Source organism: Diabrotica virgifera, chromosome 1 (genome assembly GCF_917563875.1).
Source record: "Diabrotica virgifera virgifera chromosome 1, PGI_DIABVI_V3a".
Classification (NCBI taxonomy): domain Eukaryota; kingdom Metazoa; phylum Arthropoda; class Insecta; order Coleoptera; family Chrysomelidae; genus Diabrotica; species Diabrotica virgifera.
In genome coordinates this window covers 223,973,025-223,989,155 of record NC_065443.1, presented here as the reverse complement: position 1 = coordinate 223,989,155, position 16,131 = coordinate 223,973,025, and positions in this window count along the sequence as shown.

Genomic DNA, 16,131 nt, shown 5'->3' with positions numbered 1-16,131 from the left:
CTGTTATGTAATTCCTCAAGTTCTTTGTCTATAACAATCTTATCGACATCCGGATCAACTGTTACCCAAAAAATTCGTATTCTGCGGATCAAAATATATAAAAAAAACTTGGGTAAGTCCATCTGAATTAAGGAGGCCGTTGTACCCCCCCTGGCGACAGGACTAATATTATCATTCCCACTGTTACAAACTTTTTACGGCTATAAATATACACATGATACACATGATAGTGCAGAGAAATGTGATGATACACCAGAACTTGCTCAAGAAAGTCCCGAATCATCTATTTCTAGCACCTGCACAGTGCAGACTGTTAGACCGACAGTAGAAGAGTAAGTGTTAGTGTAATAGATTAACAAATAGTCCATTGAAAAATCGGATTTGGGTTTGAATTTTTTAGAAAACACAGTTTTATTTTTTAAACTCAACCGCCACTGGGTAGCCACCAGTCTCTGCCGCCATCATGAAAAAAGGGGTGTAAATGTTTTTTATATCTTACAAACTGTTGGTTTTACAAAACACTGTTTTTTTTTTTGGTGCTAATGGAATTCTCTATAGCTTTACTCCTGTAACATTTTACCGTAAAATAAATATTAACGGAGTTATTAACAAAAAAGGTGAAGAATTCTAGTGGGCGGAGTCCATTTTTTGTATAAGGCATTATCTGAAATGGTCCATACCAATTAAGTCTTTTGGCTTCGATCGGGTCTATTATATTATCTAGATCAATTTCCATTTTTTTTGTAATATCTTCGCTTCTCACCCTATCAAGTCTAGTGAGCCGGAACATCGTCTACAATAATTCGTTTCCATGGCCTTAATCTTTAATATGTTTTCTTGGTATATTTCCCAGAGTTCGGCGACGTACAACAATAAAATAAATAAACAATTATTCATAAGATCATAAACATTCCTGATTACAGAAACACGAGATGACGAAGAAAGTGACCGAATGAAAACCAACTTCGAAGACGAATCCAGTGAGGATGAAGAATAAAATACTTAATTTTAACATTTCTTTACCTAGTTTTATATCAATAAATTATACAGTGCTAGTCAAAAGTCCGTACCCCCCCCCCTCGTGTCTTTTGAACGGTTATACCTTTAATAGTGAAATTTGGAGGGAGGAAATAAACGGACATGCGCTTTTTAACTAGTCATGACAGGTGACGTAATTATGACAAATGACTTTACAGCGCCACTGTGACAGATAATTTTAAATGGGACCTTATGCCAAGTGATACCTCGTTTGAAAGGTATTGAAAATGCCTATTCAATTATTTTGTTTGAGTTTAAGCTAATTTTGATGAATAAATGAAATAAATATAAAATTGTAGTTTCGCATTTAGTTAATAAAAATTCAAAAATCCGCATATGATTACTTGTCAAAAAGGTTGAATTTGACGTAAAAACTACTAGAGAATTAAAAAACGTCAACATTTTTGACAAAAAAAACCATAGGCGGTCATTTGAGTTTTTATTAATTAATTGCGAAACTACAATATTACATTTATTTAATTTATTCACCTAAATCAAAATCAACTAAAACCCAAAAAATTTGGAATGACTCAATAGGTATTTTGAATACGTTTCAAACGAGGTATCACTTGCCATAAGGTCCAATTTAATATTATCGGTCACAGTGGCTCTGTAACGTCATCTGTCGCTATTACGTCACCTCTCATGACCACTTAAGAAGCTTACGTCTCTTTATTTTCTCCTTCAAAATTTCACTATTATAGGTATAACCGTTCAAAAGATACCAGGGGGTACGGACTTTTGACTAGCACTGTATAATTGTACAATTGTATAATTGTACAATTGTATAATTGTATATGTATATTATTTCCAACATCCAGTAATAAAAAAAAACAAAAATAAAATTTTTCAAATTGTCAGATTAACAATTGTCCTCCATATAATTGTCAGATTATTATTAAGGACGATTAGGACATCAAGTTGAACTAACTGTATGAAAATCTGACGCGCTCGAGTATTTCCATGTGACTGTTTTTTTTTACATTTTTGATAATTGTTTACACACTCAAGCGCCCACTAAAATAAAAAACTTTACTTAACTTTTTTTGGTTTTAGGACCTAATCTTCACAACCCAATAGGTCTCCATAACGTTCGAGTAACTACAAATTTAGCATACTTCCCTCCCCTACTATAATTAAAATAGGAATTTTATTGAATGATCTAATAAATGTCAGAATCATATTATTATTTAAGTAGTCTATTGCAAATTTTTAGAGTCTTTTGTTCCCTAACCTATTGATCGTTTTGCCATAATTTTCAAATGTTTGACTAGATCCATCCTTGGAAATTACAGATATAAATAGCAATGCTCGCTTTTCCCCATTGTTCTTTAATAAATTTGGTCTTTTAGAGCCATTATCATCTGAAGTTTATTTAAAATCCGGTACAAATTCTAAAACAAATTCTCAACAAGCGGGTCTTGTGTACTTAATCGTGCGGCGCACAAGAAGAACAAACTTTGTATAAAACTTTTTGTTGTCAGTGGAAAAGAGTTTGTTAGCCTGAAACTTATAAAGGATTTTACTAATTTTGGAAATACTCGAGATGAATAAAACAACTTTTGTTTCCCGTTTGTATTTTTACTTAAAGTACATATTAATTAAATATAAGATAAGATTAACTATTTATATGGGAAATAAGCCACAATTAAATTGAAAAAAATTATTTTATTAACGTTTCGACGCCCAAATCGGGTGTCGTCAAAATACAAAATACTACTAAATTAAAAATATTCTTCTAATAATTTATTTAATCTGACTCATTTATAATGGAAATTTAGACATATATTATACATTTTAAAGTAGAAGACTTTAAAATGATATTGCCAATATTTATGATTTGCGTTCCTGGGACGACTTTACTGAAAGATAGTTCATTCGATTATTATTATTTATTATTATTATTATTATTTTTGAATGTTCTTGGATAACCGTTACTTGTCTTCTTCTTCTTCTTTTTATATAGACATTACTCTGTCTGTTTTTCAATGTGCCTCCAGTAAGTTGTCATTCCATCTTTTTCGTGGTCTTCCCACTGATCGTCTTCCTATTGGGGAACCGTCTCTCGCCGTCCTTACTACTCTATTTGTTGTCATTCGGCTTATGTGGTCGTTCCATTCTACTCTTCTGCTTTTCACCCAGTTATTAATGTTGTCCACCTTGCATCTCCTTCGTATATCTGCACTTCTAGCTCTAACCCCCCACGGGATAGTATCACGAGGTTTTTTCCTGGTTTTCCCTCGTGATTTACTATGGAATCTTTATCGGGAGAATTTTACTGTCATCGTTGCATTTGGTTGTCTTTTTAAAGACAGATCACATTCTATGATTTTTTGTGACGGATATTCTTGAGTTGGGGTTGATTTCAGTAATCGAATGAACTATCTTTCAGTAAAGTCGTCCCAGGAACGCAAATCATAAATATTGGCAATATCATTTTAAAGTCTTCTACTTTAAAATGTATAATATATGTCTAAATTTCCATTATAAATGAGTCAGATTAAATAAATTATTAGAAGAATATTTTTAATTTAGTAGTATTTTGTATTTTGACGACACCCGATTTGGGCGTCGAAACGTTAATAAAATAATTTTTTTCAATTTAATTGTGGCTTATTTCCCATATAAATATTTAATCATAAAAATGCCACAAGGAAATAGCTTCAGAACAATAAGATAAGAGTTTTGTAAATGGATTACTTTAATAATGACAGTCTTGTACTTTCATGTTTATTAACCCTTAAACGTCCAACCTTTTTTAGGTTCCATGTACGCCCAAGGGTGGGTAAAAATTATCCACCTCGAAAATAGCTAATATATTTATTGAGAGTTGTTGAAAATGGATTAAACTTAAGAATCTTATGCTTAATAAACACAGCATCTTCTAAAATTTTAATATAAACAATTTACAAACCTTACAACAAAATTACAATGTACATCAAAATTAACATACCAGTAAAAGCCATTCATTCAGATTTGTCGATTTTCTCCAGATTCTTCCTTTCAGCCTCCTCATTGGCGGATAATTTTGTCGATAATATAATTATACGTCCATAATTATATGGATTATGTTCCTACCAACGAGAAATTATAGAGAAACCTTTAGTAACAAGTTTTACCAAGGGTGTACTTTTTATACCCACCCATATTTCGGCTGCCCCAAGTAGAAACACTGTAAATTCATTTTTTTCAAAATCACTTTTATTGCATTTTTGGACTTAAGGTGTTGTTATCTACCATTTACCGAGGAAAAAAAATAAAAAATGAGTAGAACCGCAATTTAACATTGCTATGAAACACGTTATATCCCATTCCATCTTCACTTCACCACTTTACGGTTTCTACTCTGGTGAACATTTTTCAAATTGGCGCTTACAATGTTTCTACTTGGGACAGCCGATTTAACTCAAGATATTACTTTTATTTTTTAAAATATCGGTAAAACCAAATTAACATTCGATAAAGAGCTGTATTTTTAACAATAAATAATTCTTTAAAAATTTTTAAACACGTAATAAATATGTTCCAAGGGAATACGCATTAGGTGGACATTTTTTACCCACACTTGGGCGTTTAAGGGTTAAGAGCAAAATATGACTCACAAAAGGTTACTACAAAAAACAAATTACACAATATGAAATGTGAAAACTTCTTTATGTACATCCTTGTTCGAGATTATTCGCCACTTACAGATCATCCACTTCACTTAATTCTTAAAGATGATCTTGACTTTCCGAGATAGTTTCATTGATACCAACTTCGGTATATTCTTTATCATTAATATCGACTTTCATTGACATTGAATTTAAACAATTAGCACTATCTTCCAGTTTTGTATCTGATTATGATTTTTGGGAAAATTTTTTGACATATTTCCCTTTTACTGTCTAACTAATGAAATATGTCAATCTTTAAAAGCTCAGGTACCAAAATAGTCCAGAAAGCCTCTGCGCATCCGCTAGGAAAAATATTCTAATTCGGATTTTTTGCACAATCTTACTCAAAAAGGACTCCTTTTAACAAATTTGCATGTTGCCAGGACCAAAAGGTGGTAAAAAATTTCTTAAACGTTTCTTTTTTGTTTTTTTTTCCTAACATTATTTTTTGCATGGAAAAAAGTTTTTTAGGTTTTTTTTGGATCATTCCAAACAGAAAAGGTCTTTAGTGACTTTTCTCTAAAAATGATAGTTTTTGACATATAAGCGATTAAAAATTGAAAAATTGCGAAATCGGCCATTTTTAACCATCAAAAACTATGTGAAAAACTGAACATTTGAATGTTGCCAAGGTAGGTAGATATTCATTAAACATCGATTGATGAAATCTCAAAGAGTTTTTTGCAATACAATATTCAAAACTCCTTTGTTTTTTAATTGATAATCAAACGTGCTCGACACTATTTTCCACCGACAGTATGGTGCAAATGAAAGGAATAAATTCGTTATTTCGTAAACCGGCGACTTTAACCCGGCATTGGTCGCTAGGTGGGTTGTTACGCGAGTGGTCGCGCGTGAGATTTTCTCTTGCATATCCAACTTTTGCCTTTCTTTACAAATTTTTTCAAAAAAGATGAGGTTTCATCAACGATAAAGCCATTTTCTTTAAAAAGACACGACGTTTTTCTGTTTTATTATTATTATTTTTATATAAAATGTTACTGTGGATGCCGCCAATATTTAACATTGAAAAATATATATTAAGTGACCATCAACAACTAACCCGTGAAACAGAATATAGGATTTTCATATCATCGACCACATCCACGGCGCCTTTTATTACATCATAAAAGGATATTATTTTAGGTTTTAAGGGGAAAAATAAAATTAATTTTTATACACAGTTAGTGACGCCAGTGGTCGATTGATGAGAGAATCTCTCTGACTCAACAATATGGTGATACTAAGTAAACTGAGTTACTATCTGAGCGGACGAGTATATTAGATTGTCGAGGGAGGATAGTTAGGAGACTAGAAGGAACTACAGCGCGTATAATTTCCCAGAAAAAAAGTTGTGCGCAATTTTGTGAAACCGTGAGAGAAAATCTCATATAGCGACCACTGGCGGGTTAAGGAAAAATCCCGAAACAGGCCGATTATTATTTTTAAGTTATGATATTGTGGCATATATGGTATACTAGTGACGTCATCCATCTGGAGGTGATAACGTATTCGATGATTTTTTTAAATGAGAATAGGGGTCGTATGTATGCTAGCTCATTTGAAAGGTTCTTTAATTCTCTATTTAGTAATATAAACATTTACATAATTATTTATTCAGGCTGTCCAAAAAATTTTTATTAAATTAAATTATTTGACAAAAAAAAGAAGTAGAAGGACACTCTGTATAAATAAATATGTAAATGTTTACATTACTGAATAGAGAATTGAAGAACCTTTCAAATGAGCTACCACATGACCCCTATTCTCATTTAAAAAAATCATCGATTACGTCATCACGCCGAGACGGATGACGTCACTTGTATACCATTATACAGGGTGTAACAAAAATACAGGTCATAAATTAAATCACATATTCTGGGACCAAAAATAGTTCGAATGAACCTAACTTACCTTAGTACAAATATGCACATAAAAAAATTTATAGCCCTTTGAAATTAAAAAATGAAAATCGATTTTTTCGAATATATCGAAAACTATTAGAGATTTTTTATTGAAAATAGATATGTGGCATTCTTACGACAGGAGTATCTTAAAGAAAAATTATAGTGAAATTTGTGCTCCCCATAAAAATTTTATGGGGGTTTTGTTCCCTTAAACCCCCCAAACTTTTCTGTACCTTCAAATTAAATTATTATTGTGGTACCATTAGTTAAACTCAATATTTTTAAAACTTTTTTGGCTCTTAGTTTTTTTTCGATAAGGAAGTTTTTATCGAGATGCGGCTTCTTTTTTAATATGTTTACATAAAAATTTTATGTGGGTTTTGTTCCTTTAAACCCCCCAAATGTTTGTGTACGCTCCAATTAAACTATTACTGCGATACCATTAGTTAAACAAAATGTTTTTAAAACGTTTTTGCCTCTTTGTATTTTTTCAAGAAGGCAACTTTTATCGAGATATGGCTTCTTTTTTAATACGGTTCAAAATATACCTAAAAATGTAAATCATACATAAATTTTCATATTTTTTACCAAGTCTCCATAATCGTACTTAACCATATACAAATATGTGGTGGATTTGACAAATATTTAAAATATCTCGATAAAAACTGAATTTTCGAAAAAATACTAAGAGTCAAAAAAGTTTTAAAAATATTGTGTTTAAGTAATGGTACTACAATAACAATTTATTTGGAACGTACGCAAAAGTTTGGGGGGTTTAAAAGAACTAAACCCCCATAAAATTTTTATAGGGTGTCCAAATTTCGCTATAATTTTTTCTTAAGATGCTACTGTCATAAAAATTCCATATGTCCATTTTCAATAAAAAATCTTTAATAGTTTTCGATATATTGGAAAAAATCGATTTTCATTTTGTAACTTCAAAGGGTTGTAACTTTTTTTATATTCACATTTGTACTAAGGTAAGTTAGGTTCAATCAAACTATTTTTGGTCCCAGAATATGTGATTAAATTTATGACCTGTATTTTCGTTACACCCTGTATATGCCACAATATCATAACTTAAAAATAAAAATCGACTTGTTTCGGGATTTTTCCTTAAAGTCGCCGGTTTACGAAATAACGAATTTATTCCTTTTGCGCACGCTTGATTAGCAATTAATAAACAAAGGAGTTTTGAACATTCTATTGCAAAAATCTCTTCGGGATTTCATCAATAGATGTTTAAAGAATATCTAACTACCTTGGAAACATTCAAGTTTTCAGTTTTCACATAGTTTTTGAGGGTTAAAAATGGCCGATTTCGCAATTTTTCAATTTTTAATCGCTTATATGTCAAAAACTATCATTTTTAGAGAAAAGTCACTAAACCTTTTCTGTTTGGAATGATCCAAAAAACCTAAAAAAAACTTTTTTCCATGCAAAAAAAATAATTTTGGGAAAAAAACGTTTAAAAAATTTTTGACCACATTTTGGTCCTGGCAACATGCAAATTTGTTAAAAGGAGTCCTTTTTAATTAAGACTGTGCAAGAAATCCAAATCAGAATGTTTTTCTAGCGGATGCACAGTGGCTTTCTGAACTAAAACAAATTTAATATCGTTGACTATACTAACAGAGTTTTGTAAAATTAATTTACAAAATACCGTTAGGTTTTATTAGTTAAGCTTTACAGTATTTTCCACATTAGAGTATATGAAAACCATGTGCACCTTATAGTATACTAAGATTATTATCCCATTATCGATAGTGATGCAATTAATTTATTGCTCTAAAATGTTTACACGATTTTGTGCTTGGGCTCTTCCGATTTGTTTGTCGCAATGAATTAACATTTTGGTTTTACAATTGGTTGTGTGGCTTGGCATCTTCTACAATTTTTCTTCATTCGTTCCTGTTTGTGCTTATGGTTACCCAATCTCTGACTCCCATCTTCTTAAGGTCCCAGACTATCTGGTTCTGCCAGCTAGTTTTGGGTCTTCCTGGTGGTCTGCCTGATAAAGGTCTTCATTTGGAAATTTTCTTGATAACGGCCCTCTTGGTTTCTTCTTTCTATGTGACCCATCCATCTGAGTCTCTGTGCCTTGATAAATCTGACGATGTCTTCTCCTTTCAAAAGTTCTCTTTCTTCTTCCTATTTTTGTGTCAGACACATTACTTTAACACCATATGTGATTACTGGTCTAACTGCTGCTCTGTAAATTTTCAGTATAGTATTCTGAGTAAGCTTCTTATCTTTGAGTAAGTTATTGTATTACCAGTAGTTCTGTTTCCTCCCTGGATACTTCTATCATTAGCTCTCTTAACTGAGACCGCAAGATATTTAAAGTGTTCTACCTTTTCAAATTCATATTCACCCATATTTAAACATGTCACATTAACTAAATTTTTTCTTGAGCCTATTAGGTATTTTGTTTTGTTTTGACATATTTCTAAACCCTTTTTTACATACTTACTTGCGTAACTTTGTAAATTCTACCTTTAAACTGTTTAGGTTTCTGCTTGTTAATGCTATGTCGTCAGCATACGCTGCAAGTTGCGACGTCGATGTTATAATAATTGAAGACCTTGGGACCAGAAGGGGACATGCCACCAAACAATACTTTGGAGAAAACATCATTTTAATCTTATTTTCAAATCCTGAAATCCAATTTTTACCTTTTTCTCGGAAGTAATGCCACTAATCGTTTGGAAATATTTTATTAAATACACAGTAAAAGTAACACAAATGTTTATTTAACAGTTTTTCAACATTTTTGGAAAAAATATGAGGCCTATCCCATTTTGTACAAAAAATTATATTCTAAAAATGAACATAAAATTCAGCAATAAAATAATTCAGTTGTCTTCCAGTGGTTTATTATTCTCAGTATCTGGTAGAATCTGTTGGCAAGCACCAATTTCTGTCTACACTGTTTTGTGCAACCGCAAGGTGCACCTAATGGTTCTATTTGGTTCTATTTTCTTCCCTTTTGTATTTATATATTCGTAACCTATATTTCTTTTAGTCTAGCGCTTAATTTTTTATGTCGTTGGCTATCCTTGTGACCCCATCTAGAAGGCTCCTTCTTTTCTGGAGTTGGCAAGACACCTGGAGAAATCTATGGGGTAAAAACCTATTCATTTTCCTATAATAAAGTAAGTATTTTACTAAAAAGGGATAAGCCACAAAAAACCTTTAGAAAAATCCTAATATTTTTAGGTTCGCAAAATATAACATAAGGGGACAAGCCACACATTTAATAAACATACGGTTCCTAAGTTTATGTTTTAGGAATCGCTGCTACTTGCGCATACTGTATAGTCTTTGACATCTTCGCTTTCATTTAAAAAACGGATCTTGGTCACTGTATTCAGAATCAAATTCAGAAACGTCTATTTTCATTTTACATGCACGGGAATGTTCCACCACCATGTTGATTACTACTGTGGCTTATCTCGTTCTGTTGCAATATAAAGTTATGGTGACATAATGGGACTTGCTACAGCTGCGCCATCTATGAGAAATCAGCTGAAATTTTCTGTTTGGGACATATGGCCTTAAAGTGTGCGATTTCTACTTTAACTTATTTTTGACAAAATTGTGGCTTGTTCCCATCTGCTCCCAAGGTCTTCAATTGTACCTTTTATTTCAGTAGCTCTTATTGTTCCTTCTATGGCGACATTAAATAGTGACGTTGATAGAGGGTCGCCTTGTCGTACTCCACTTGCTATTTCTATATTTTTGGTGATTCCGTTAACTGTTATTATTACTGCAGTGGATCCTTCCATTGTCATTTTCGTAAGTTTCATTGATTTATCTAGGTTTTTCATGTCTTCTATAAGGTCTGGTCTTGTTAAGCTGTCAAGCTAATGACAATTACATATTTACCCAAAAATACTTAACGTTTCGATTTCCTCTTTAGAAGTCGTTATCACAGAAATAAATAAAAAACAATATTTATTGTCAAGGTGTATATAATCGCCAAATTGTTGTTATTATTGAGGGTACGTCGTCACATACCTGTCAACAAAAAATAATAATTGTACTTTAGAATAGAATAGAAGAGAAATATGCTTTATTATCACTGAAAATTTTTACAATTTTATGGACAAAGCTTACATACAGTCAAAAGAAAAATAATATCAACAACAAATAACAAATAACCACTACAATTTAATAAAATCAGATAAATCGTCAATATACAGTAAATAAGATATAAAACCAAAGACAAAAACAATTAATTGCAAAATCTATATACATTGCAAATTGAAAATTGAACATACTTACAACAAATAAAATACAACATTAGGAAATGACAGTTTAAGCTACTGAGTATGAAACCCAATTTTCTTAGTTATTCATTAAGAAATTCTTCTATTGAATAATATGGTCTTTTAGATAGATAAGCTTTTGTCAGTTTACGGAATTTTGGGAAAGATGTTGCAGATTTAAGTTGTAAAGGAAGATGGTTGTAAATTTTTTTTGCGGAATATAATATAGATTTCTTTACTAACTCAGTGCATGGGATCGGTAAATAAATATCAAAGATTGAATTTCTGGTGGAGTAAAGATGATTGGGCCTTGCTGGAAAGGCATGAAGGTGTTTACGAATTAAACAAACCTTTCTAGAATATATAAAGATGGAAGTGTTAAAATTCCGTGATTCCTGAAGTAACTTCTGCAATGTGTAGATCTTCTGAGGCCAAACAGATACCTTATTGCTCTTTTTTGCAATTTAAAAATAACATCAAATTGAGCAGCTGTACTAGAACCCCAAAAAGGAAGACCATATCGAAGATGATACTCGAATAACGAAAAATATGTTATTTCAGAAGATGCTAAATTGAGTTCCCTTGAGACAGATCTTATTGCATAGCAAGCTGAGGCGAGTTTCTTACTTAACGAATCGATATGAAGGGACCATTTCAGGTTGCTGTCTAAAAAAATACCAAGAAATTTTACCGAATCAACGGTACTGATCTGGCTGTTATTAAGAGGCAAAGGTTGAAGAGCTCCTTTATATGATAATGCTACTCTTTTATCTATATTAAAATAGAGTAAATTAGAGTCCGACCAGGTTTTTATCGTCAGTAGATCCGAAGTTATAATTTCATGAAGAGATGCTATAGTTGAGTTGCTCCAAGTGATACTGGTATCATCAGCAAAAAGAAAAATTTTCCCATCGATTTTTAAATTAGTGATGTCATTTATAAAGATAAGGAACAGAAGAGGACCCAATACTGAACCTTGCGGTACTCCACATACAATGTTTTTGAGACTAGAGTCAGTATTATTTCCTCTAACTAGTTGTTTCCTATTATTCAAGTAGGATTGGAACCAATTCAAAGAAATACCTCTAATTCCATAGAAATTTAGTTTTTTAATCAAGATGTCGTGATTTACACAATCAAAAGCTTTGGCATAGTCACAGAAAACAGAGGCAGTATAAAGATTATAGTTTATTGCTTGATAAACCCCATGTAGTACAGAAAACATGACATCAGTGGTACATTTATTAGTTAAAAAGCCGAATTGATTTTAAGATAAAATGTTGTTATCAACGATAAAGGACATAAGTCGAGTTTTAATGAGTCTCTCAATAATTTTGGAGAGTACCGGTAGTAAGGCAATAGGTCTATAGTTGCAGGCATTATATTTTTCGCCACCCTTATGAAGAGGAATAATAATGGCTGTTTTTAGGCACTCTGGAAATTTACCTTTTTCGAAGGAATCATTAATTAGTGAGCATGAGTGAATATGATGATTGTAAGCAAACTACGATTCTTTGTTTACAGGGATGTAACATAGCCTCAGTAATAACAATAATGTGACATGACGGTTTTATACACCTTGTAAACAAATTATTGTTCTTAATGTATTGCTTTCGATATAGATTTCAAGGATGGGCAGCATACGGAGCTCTTAGGAACATTTTTAAGAGTGACGTACCAACTAACATGAAGAAAAAAGTTTTCGACAAATGCGTGCTACCGGTGATGACCTATGGTGCAGGAACATTATATATATAACAGCGCTACAGGCCTTAGAGGCCCTTGGCTTCGATAGTCTGGACTATATTCTTCCACTTTTTCCGGCCCTTCACTTGTTCTCTCCAGTCTCTTGTACCCATTTCTTCTATGTCAGTCTGGACGGCATCCAACCACTTCCTTCGTGGTCTCCCTCTTCTTTTCTTCCCTTGTTCTCCTGCTAACGAAACTCTTAGGACGTTTCTTTCTTGTGGCATTCGTGAAACATGTCCCAACCATCTAACTCTCTGCGCCCTGATTTTCTATGTTATTTTGGGTCTCTTATATATCTGCATTAGCTCCTGGTTTGTTCTTCTGTGCCATTCCCCGTTAGCTTCCTTGATACCACCAAAAACTTTTCTCAAGATTTTTCTCTCCCAAATCTCTAGCTTTTTTTCTTGTTTTTGATTCATGGTTCACGTTTCACATGCATACATCAACGTTGGTCTCACTATTGTCTCATAGGTGCGAATTTTGGCTGCCCTGGATATGTTTTTGGCCTTCAACAGTTTAATGATCCTACTGCTTTGCTAGCTTTCAACAACCGTTTATCAATCTCTCTCTCTCTCTCTTCGTCTCCTCTATTTGTAACGGTTACTCCAAGGTACTCAAATTCAGTTACCTTCTCAAATTTATATTCTCTGTCATTCGTCGTTAGAGTGATCCATTTATTTTCTTCTGCATTTTCCTCTCTCATTTCCATATACTTGGTTTTTTCTTGGTTAATATTCAGGCCATATTTTTTAGCTTCTTCTTCAAATTGTTTGAACATTTTTCGAAGTTCTATTCTTGAACGTGTCAGAAACACCAAGTCATCTGCAAAACCTATGCATTGTTGTCCTTTGTTGAGAATCGTACCGTTTGTCTGGATATTGGCTCCTCTAATTACCTTTTCCAGTACTAGGTTGAATAAATCTGTGGACAGGGGATCTCCTTGTTTTAATCCTCTATTGACGTTAAACTGATTTGAAGGATTACCTTCGATCATGACTTTGTTGACTGTATTGGTTAGCGTCATTTTAATTAATCGTATCAGTTTCTCTGGTATTCCTAGTGATATAGTCATATAGTCCGTTTCGAGAGATGGAATCGTAAGCCTGTTTAAAATCAATAAAGAGCATATGCAAGCCTAGATTTTGTTCATAACTATTGTTTGTAGCAATTTTAGCATAAATATTTGATCGGTTGTTGCTCTTCCCTGTCTGAAACCAGCCTGATATTCTCCTATTATTTATGATTCATAGGTTTTTATTCTGGTTCTTATGATTTTTGCCAATACCTTATATACCACTTCTAAGAGTGCGATTCCTCTGTATTTTCACAGATGGTTTTATCACCTTTCTTGTGAATTGGGCAGATAATTGCCGTGTGCCATTGATCTGGCATTTTTTCGTGTTCCCACATTTTCTTTATTAGTCGAGCTATCTTTTGCTGCAGCATATTTCCTCCTACCTTTAATATCTCTGTTGGAACTCCGCTTTCTCCGGTACTTTTATTATTTTTTAGATCTTTTATTACTGCTATTGTCTCAATTTCTGTCGGGTTTTTTATTTGTAGTGGTTCTGTTTCTTGTATTTGTTCTTGTTCTAGTTCTTGTCTTTGTTGTTGCATTTTTGTTTCTGTTTGGCTTTTATCGTTTTATAATTCTTCGAAATACTCTGCCCATCTGTTTATTTTTTCTGTCTTGTCTCCCAATAACGTACCATCTTTATTTCTGCAAAACATTTTTTATTTATTTTGAGTTGCTCGTGTCTTTTTTACTCCTTGATAAAAATTTTTAACCTCCTTTTGGGCATAGTTTTATCTATTATTTCTAGTTGTTTTTCCAAAAATTCTCTCTTTTTTTGCCTGCATAATCGTTTAGCTTCTCTTCTTTGGTTTTTATAATGCTCTTTGCTTTTTTCTTTGTTGTTTCTAATATTATCAAATTTTGCGTTGTTCCTCTGCTCTAGAATTCTTTTACAGTTCTCATCGAACCACTGTTCTCTCTTTTCTTTTTCTGCTTTATCAATACTAAAATTTGTCGCTTCTATCACGGCTGTTTGTATTATATCCCATTCCTCTTCTACATTCTCCGTTGTGATTCTTCCCAATATTTTGTTTATCTCTTCCTCTATCCTTTTTGCTACCTCTTTATCTTGAAGGCGCTCTAATTGGTACTTTTTCCGTTGTTTTCCTTTTCTGGGAAATATGGGAATTTCTTGCTTCAGTTTAATTATCGTCAATATATGATCACTGTCAGCATCTGCTCCTCTGTAGCTTCTACAATCAGTCACGGATCTGTTGTGTTTTCTTTCAATTAGAACATGGTCTATTTGGTTTCTGGTTTTCCCATCAGGAGAAATCCAGGTACAGGATACATCTTTATGATCGAATTGTGTACTTACTATCTTAAGGTTATGTTCCATTGAAAATTCTATTAGATTTTGCCATTATCATTACTTTCTTTATGTAGGCTTTTACCCCCTGTTATATTCATATACATATCCTCTCTTCCTACTTTCGCATTCATGTCTGCCACAATTATTTTAATATCATATTTTGGTATTTTCCCAATTAGCTTCCCGAGTTGTTCATAAAACTCATTTTTTATTTCCATGTTTTTTTTTTCTGTAGGAGCATGTGCGTTAATTATGCTGATTTTTCTATATTTCCCGCGCAATCTTAAATAGCACAGTCTTTCTGATATTGCTTGAAAGTCAGTTACTACTCGGCTTATTCTCTTTGATACCATAAAACCCGTCCCCAGGTATCTATTTAATCCGCCGCTTTTAAAAAGAGTAATTTTCCCAACTTTTATTATCTCATTTCCCAGTTGCTTTGTCTCCTGCAACGCCATTATTTCGATTCTATATTTCTCACATATTTCGTCTAAATTTCTTAATGCTCCTTCCTCGTAGGTGCCTCTTACGTTCCATTTGCCCACTTTCAATCCATTTTAAATTTGATTGTTTCCTTTCTTATCTTCTTTTCCTTCCGCCCAAATCGTCGTCCGTGTTGTAGCCATGTTGTTATCATTTTCCTTGCAGAAACATTAGCGTTCACAAAGAAAAACGCACAAAAACTAAGAGTAGCGCAGAAAAGGATGGTGGATAGGGGCCACTCTGCGAGACAGAATTAGAAACGAAGATCTACGAGCTAAGGCCAAAGTCATAGATGTCATTGAAAGAAGCTGTAACTTAAAGTGTAAATGGGCTGGACACGTTGCCAGAATAAAGGACGGAAGATGGACTCGCAAACTAGTTGAATGGAGACCAAGAGCCGATAAACGTAGCAGAGGAAGACCACCAAAACGATGGCAAGACGACATACGAAAGACAACAAAAAACTAGATGCAGAAAGCACAATATAGAACACTTTGGAGACAAACAGGGGAGGCCTACGTCCAGCAGTGGATTGAGAGAGGCTGATGATGATGAACGATTTCCGGATTGAAATCAAAACGTTAAGTATTTTTAGATATGTAAAATATTTAATTGTCATTCCAACCTAACTGTGGCAAAT